The sequence below is a fragment of the Lepisosteus oculatus genome, chromosome 2, assembly GCF_040954835.1.
Source record: "Lepisosteus oculatus isolate fLepOcu1 chromosome 2, fLepOcu1.hap2, whole genome shotgun sequence".
NCBI classification, from domain to species: Eukaryota; Metazoa; Chordata; class Actinopteri; order Semionotiformes; family Lepisosteidae; genus Lepisosteus; species Lepisosteus oculatus.
The window spans coordinates 61425938-61433954 of NC_090697.1; positions in this window are offsets into that span (position 1 = coordinate 61425938).

Sequence of the window (8017 nt, forward strand, 5' to 3'; positions counted from 1 at the left end):
TTGGACTACGGAGATCTCGCTCCGCCTCCGAGTCCTCTTTGCTTTGAGGAAATGGCAAACCGGGCTTTTCACGTTTGTGTAGGGCTGCCTAAGAAGGCGGGTCCAGGTACCAGCATAGTCAATGCCAACGCAGGGGCGCGTGAGAAATTGAGCTGCGGCCATGTTGGAGCAGAATGTTGCTCCACTGTGCACCAGCTTCCTTTTTCAGTAGGCGGTGTTTGAGCAGTTCTTAGTTTGTGTCCAAAAAAGTTTTGATATACTGCTTTATTACGTCATGAGGTTCGCATATATGCATTGTTTATTGTAAATTAATTATAACACCAGATTTAAGAAGAATTTCCTGAACTGCAAGTTTTTTATTTTAAAATTTGTATTAATTATTATTGTGCATACTATGATATAACTAAATGGGTGTCTCATGCGAGCACTTTGGCTACTATGTTTTCATTTATATACTGTGTAAAGTCTTTACGCTTTTTACTATATCATATCTTGCAATCTTCCAAAATTAACAAACCTGCTAATAAATTTATACTTTCAAACTTTAGAAATTTGTACATCATAATAAATGAACATTTCTTAAATTGGAGCTTTGACCGGTCACTCTGATCTTGCCAAGGTTTTGAAGAGGTTGACAATTTTCTTGATAATGTTTGTGTGGCCCATGCATTATAACTAAATTGTTATAGTGCATTTAGTTTAATTTCTGGGCAGGATTATTTAATGGAAAAGCTTTGGGTTTTGATTGTTCTAAAATTCACATATGAGAAGTATTACTAAAGTGAGTTAGAAAAAGGAAAAACATTGTTTTCGAATGAATCTTTTGATATTTATTTCATAGATTGTTTTTCATGTTTTAATGTGTTTTAGAAACATACTTTAGCTAATCTCGCAACTAATTGAATCATAATACTTATTTCTTTAGTTTATAAGGCACACGATGTTGGAATGAGCCTATTGTCATAGAGTTACTGGCAGATGGACCATTCCAGTCAGGCTGCCATTTAAAAGCTTTAAATAGTTAAGCAAAAACTGGCAGATAAGAATACCTGTTACAAGACAGTACTTGTGCTAAATGGATCAAAGTTAGTAGTCCAGCAGAAAACTGGGAACCGTACTGTTAAAAATACATCAGTCCTGAAGTTTTCTTCTGAGGCACATTTCTGTCTCAGAAGAAAACTTTAGGACTGATGTATTTTTAACAGTACGGTTCCCAGTTTTCTGCTGGACTACTAACTTTGATCCATTTAGTCCTACGAGGCACATTTCTGTCTCAAGTGTTAAATGGCCATGAATCAGAAAGCTACAGTGCAGTGAGTAAAAATGTACATTTGAATTTAGACTATGTATTGCATCTATAGTGGCTATCAAATGTATTCACTCTTCTTTGGACTTTTCCACATTTTATTGATGTGAGTTTTTTGTCACTCTCCCAGGCAGTCCACATTTGTGAGGCAGCCACACAATTGTCATATGTACAGTTTCTCCCATCTCAGCCATGGAAGACTGTAATTCCTTTAGATTTGACACAGGCCTCTTGGTGGCCTCCCTGGCTAGTGTGCTTCTAGTGTACTAGTACTTATTTTTTAGGACGCCCTGTTCTTCACAGTTTCACAGTTGTTCCATTTTTTCTATGTTATTTTATTATGGGCTTTACTGCGTGTTGGGGGATAAGTATGTTGATTTTCAATAACACTACCCCAGATTTACTTTGAAAGTTCTTTTGTCTTCATGTGGTAGTTTTTTTGGGGGGGAGCTGTACTATCAATTGTGGGACCAATATAGGTATAGGTATGAATAGATATATTAGTCCTGAACTCATGTGATTGTGTGCATGTTTGCACACAGGTGGACCCTAATTGCACACAGGTGGACTCCATTCACCATATAGGTAACTTCGGAAGATATTTGGTTGCACTAGAGTCTATTTACTGTAGGTGTGTCATAGTAAAATAAGTTGAATACTTATGCAATCACATATTTTCTGTTTTATATTTATAATTAATTTAGGAAGATCTGTAGAATGTGTTTTCAATTTGACATTCGAGTGTCTTTGTTGATCAATGACAAAAAATCCTAAATAAATATATTGTGATTCTATATTGTAATACAGTAAAATGTGAAAACATCTAAGGGGGGAGGGGGGGATACTTTTGATAGCTACTGTAATTACAAGATATCAGTCTAAAGTACATGCATATGAATTGCTCTTCAATCACACAAACCAAGTGTAGTGGGTCCAGTTAGAGACCAACTGAAATTTGGTTTTCTGTAGGTGCCTATTATGGAAAAAAAAGCATGGAACAACCTACCCTATGTAGAGATTTTAGAGCTCACGACAAACAAAAATGCAATGTAAATAATGCATGTATATTAGATTAGAGATTTTTTGGAAACTATATTAGAATGAATTAGACTAGATCTCACAGGAAGTAAGACAAGAGGAATGGTGAGAAATGAAAGCACACTTTCAATGTAGAGGAAATAAAATAGCAAGTTGCAATATTAATCAGTACCTATTTGTAAGGAGTTTTGAAATTGTGATTTTCAATGCACCATTTTCCTAATATAAGAGATGATTGTAAGTCCATTGTGAACATACAGTATGCAACCATCAGTACATAATACCAATAAATTATTTTAAAAAGTGCAGAAAGTAAAACAGACTGAATAGCCAAAATGTAATAAAAGACTTCAACTATAGTATATCATAAGCCCTTTGAGAAGGCTGCTATCTGTGCCATGACCAGGTGCTGAAGGTTTTAGCGGGCACTACTAGCAGGGGCACCAACAGCAGTAAAATTCAGCATGCAGCAAATCGGGCCACTGAGTTTCTCAGAGCCGGTCAGATGCCATAATCACAAACGTAAAAGCAGGTCTCCTGGCAACGGCAAGAGATTGGAAGCTGAAGTTCCCTGACACCTTCATAGCCACCACACTCAGGCCAGACATTCTACTGTTGTCTGAAACATCTAAGTAGGTGATCTTACTAGAGCTAACAGTTCCATAGGAAGAACAACGGATGGAGGTGCCCAGTGAAAAGAACAGAGCCAAGTACAAAGACCTGGTTAATCAGTGCAATGGGAAGGGGTGGAGAGTGCATTGTGAGCCCGTGGAGGTGACCTGCAGGCCAGTTCTTCTGTTGAGCCTGCATTCTTTTGGGCATAACAGCAGTGAGTAACAGGAAGGCCATCAAAACCACCACAGAGGCTGCAGAAAGAGCCTCAAGACAGCTGTGAATCAAGAGGCATGATTTGTGGGTGATAATGCCACCTGGACACAAGCCAGAGTGTGATCATCCTTGGCTGGGTTGCCTGGGTGTATGATCTTTAAAGACTTGAAAAACCCAGTGACCCCAGGTAACATCACTCACTGATGATGTATCCAGGTGCATCAGAGGATGTATTTCTTAAACTATTACCTCAATATTCTTCTATTCAGGATTTCTGAGGGTGAATTTGTTTGTGTACTGAGGCATAAATAAAGCACCACAATTTAGGTTTTTATGAGCTGAATGTTTGGTTGATTGTCTAAATAGTTTTGCTCAATGGAGCAGTAAAGTCATGACTTTTTGCCTTATACTCAAGTCATGAGATTTGATCCAAAATTCCTGGTGTTCCATGTTTGATATTTGAGTGAAACTAAAATCGCAAAAACAAAGAGTCATTGTTGTATTCACAAATGAATGGTCATTCAAAATGATTTTAACCATCTGGACTAATTAAGAATGCCTGGCTGATACTGGCATGACCCAAGATGGCCTGTCTGTGAGAGAAATTACCCAAAGAATGGCATTCTGTGGTTCAGCAATAGGCTGATTTGTTGAGAAAAAACAGGAAACTGGCGCTCTGACCATTTCCTGGAATGCAAAGAGTCACCGCTGGCTTAGGTGTGAAACAAGAAATGTGGGACTGAAGGTAGGAGGGAGTCAAATAATTGACAGAACGATAGGCAAGGATGAGAGTTTTGAAGAGATTTGTATCTGTTCATTTCAACCAATCCAGCAGTGTGATGATATGGGGATAATCTCCTTTGAAACAAGAATTTATGGCACAGATGTCGGCAATCTTGATGCTTACTGCTATTCCCACTTGTGTTGGAGTTCTCTTTGTTGAATTCATTTCTAACAACACACCAGGAAAAAAATATTTTGAAAACAAGGACTGGAATGGCGAAACTCAGTAATTAAAAGCTCAGCTGGACCAAAAACTAGAAGAGCCAGAGGTCTCCCAAGAATGGAGCTGAGAACCATCGCTTTAGTCAACAGTCTTTATGTTTTAGAAAGCCAATGTGGAAATGTTGATTTTTCAGTAGGTTTATGCCAGCCCAGATGATATTAGGATTGCAATCATGAACATAATGTGAAGGTCTTGTCTTACCCAACTTTTTCACTTCACCTGAGTTGCCCAATAATACTTGTGTGACCAAGTTGCCAATGCCAACAACAGGAGACCAACCACAACTGGCACAACTAGTTTGTCAGCGTGGTACAATGTGTACTGAAAACATACTACAGTATAATCCCTTGATACATGTATGTATATTTGTTTTCATTTTCTGTGCTTTCATTTAACATGTATTTTTAAAGTACAGCACGGGGACACTGTGCTTACCATTGTTGCTTTGCAGTGCTGGGGCCCTGGGTTCAATTCAGGACCTGCATTGGAGTTTGTATGTTCTCTCTGTGTTCAAGTGTGTTTCCTCCCATAGTGCAAAGGCATACTGGTAGGTGAACTGGCTTCTGGGAAGATTGGTCCTGGGGTGTGTGTGTTTTGTGTCTGTGAGTGGTGGACTGGTATCATGTCCAGAATGTATCTTGCCTTGTGCCTGTTTATTAGATAAAACAGTTTGAAAATGGATGGAGGGACTGCTTATATTTAAAATATTTTCATATTTATTTATATTTGCTGACTATTTGATAGTACTGTACATTATACTTGTTTGGAGATTCCCTTAAGTAAAAAAAATGGGAGAGGTAAAACAGTTACTTTGTCAACATCTCAGTCAGACAGATTTTTATTCTATGTGTGATCAAGACCAAGGATTTCAAGCTCAGTTCATGAGACCTAGTGTCTTCTGGATTTTGCTCTACACAAGTTCTCTGTTACTTAATTTGTCTAATAATGTAATCAACTGCAGAATTGTAATATATATATACACCCAGGCTTCCAGCTGTTTTATCTAGGTAACTGTAATAAAGTTATCCATTTTCTTTATCAGGTTTATTCAGTACAGGGTCCTAAGGGGGCACTGGAGCCTAACCCGGCAAGCAATGGGAACAAGGCAAGATACACCCAGGACTTGATGCTAAACGCTTGCAGAGCACACACAGACACAAACACGGACACATTCACACCAGGGCCATTTGTTTGCAGAAGCCAATTAAGCTACCAGCATGTCTTTGGACTGTGGGAGGATACCAGATGAAATGGATGTGAACATGGGAAGACCATACGAACTCCACACAGACAGTACCACAGATATTAAACCCAGGATCCCGCTGTGAGGGAGCAATACTAACCAGTGTGTCACCATGCTGCCCTCTTAAGCAAACAGTAAACTGGAACATGCTGTATACCCCAGGAAGCATTTAATGGAATGGAATCAACACAGTTTACATAACCTCCTCTGGCACTTTCTCTTGAATCAATGCACTCCATTATCTAACCGGATGTATAAATGGCACTAGCAGATCCTGTTTTTCAGACACATTTTTTTGTGAGAACCATGGTTCACTCAGTCATTTCCAGGAATCAAATGTAAACCTTTTAGCCATTTAAACATTATTACCCTTGCTACACATTTATAGTCTACTGAAATGAATCAGAAGAATGATGGGTGGATGGAGCAATGTCCCCCTCTTGTGTCAAAGCTTGGAGTTGCAGTCTAGTTCCTTTGTGCAGGTCCTTACCAAATGCATTGCTGTAGCACTACAGAGCGAAATGCATTAGAAACAGCAGGGAAGGGAAGTTCCAGAGTGAGTTAAATGTACAAGCAAAACCACCAGAAGTTGAGGAGATAGTTCATGGGCTTATAAAGAGAATGCAAAAGAGACAGCAGGGTAATAAAAAGATGTAGGAAAAAGCCAAATATGTGTGATAAATGTGAACGGTAAAAACATTCAAGGATATTTTCATTCTTAGATGCCACTGTCATAGACTTCTCATTTCTACCTTTGCAGGCTGTTTCATTTTGTTACAGGAATATTAATAAAGTACATTCTTAAGAAGAGTCTAATAAACCATTCCATACTTCTATTTTTATCAGAGCCATAAATATGGGAATATGGGGTTCATTCTAAATTTAAAGCGACAGTTTTATGTGACATATTTGAATAACCAAAAGGCAAGAATAAGCATTGTCAAAAGTAATCCAACAGGTTTTAATAATTTTCTATTCACATTTTTTAATGACTCTAAGATCAAGGAAATAAAAAAAAACAATATTCATTATTAACTGCTGTTAGTAAAACAGGTTATGTAGAAAAACATGTAAAACATAGACACATTTACATTTCTGTTTCTAAAAGGATTATTTAAACAGAAACTTGACATTTACAGAATTAGATCTATAGAACAATATCATGGATTAACAAATACAAATTTACATGATTTAATCTACTTTAAGACGTTCGTTCAATGAATTTTATCTTAACCTTTTTTGAATTTCATTTGTTTTTTCTTATGTTTCTTAATCCTCCTGTTCAGTATTGTCTGTAAACGTGACTAGTTTACTCGTAATACCAGAATCTACAAAATTGACATACGTTAGGAAGAGCAGAGGTCCTAGTACAAATTATGGTACTCTATTAATTATATTTCCCTTAAGGTGATGTAATTATCTAACATTATCACTAGAGGTAGGTAACCCTTAACACTAATGGTAGATTACAATTGATTCAATGCACTAATTATTAATTGCCTGAAATAATGAAAACTATTGTGATGTTTATTTCAAAGCTAACATGGCTCTGTGAATGAATATTTCACTATGTTAAAGAACTAAAATATGATTGATAAAATTACCTACACTCAATAAAATACCTGTAAATAAGGAGAGTACATTATTTGTGAGGTTAGTATAAACTGTACACAAGCAACTGTTCAGAACATGAAATTCATAAACAGAAATGCAATGCTACTTAAACAAGTACCATATTGAAGCACACAAAAGTGAAAGCCTTAGGACTATACACAAATTCATACAGTATGCCTGAACTGTGCATGTCTCCATAAAGCCTGACAAGCTCTCTGGCAACAATTTTTAAAATCAAAATAAACAAGTACAAAAACAAAACTGAATTATTTACATATCAGGGAATTTGTAGGTTTTTCAACCTACAAGGTGTTAATAAGGTATCAAATCAACTCAAGCTGGGAAGGTTAGAACTTGGTTTATTTGAAATCATTAAATACTGACCAATAACTATCAAATAAATTGTTGGTACTTCAGTCCTGTATACCAGTATGTTGCTCAATCTATTTATTTTTTTATCTTTTAGGCTGCAGTTTAAAGTCACACAAATGCTGGTAACCTCCTGAACCATGAAACAGATGATGATCACACTGATCAGCTATTAACTAGTTCTAGTCAAAAGAAAGAGTCAAGTGAGTAGACTGAATAACTTATTCCGACTGACTTATATTAGCACACTTTACATTAGCAGCAAACATAAGAGTCAAAAACTTGTTTTTGTCTGAAGTCTTCTGGAATTATGGGATAAACTGGCAAGGCTAAATGTTTATTGACTGCTATTGGTTTCATTGCAGTGTAGGCCTGCTTTGTTTCTCAAAGACTGTGATATTAAAAGGAACTTTAAAGCAGCAAAGTAGCATCAATTTACAAAATGGTACAGAGCTTCACTTAGTTTAATTGTTTACATTTCATCTGTTTATAAACTATTCAGGTATTATCTTCAATTCCTACTTGAGTGTATGGTTAATGTGAATAGACCTGTCTGGACTCTAGCAGAGAATTTGGACCATTTCAAATTTCAGCAAATAAATTATTATAACAA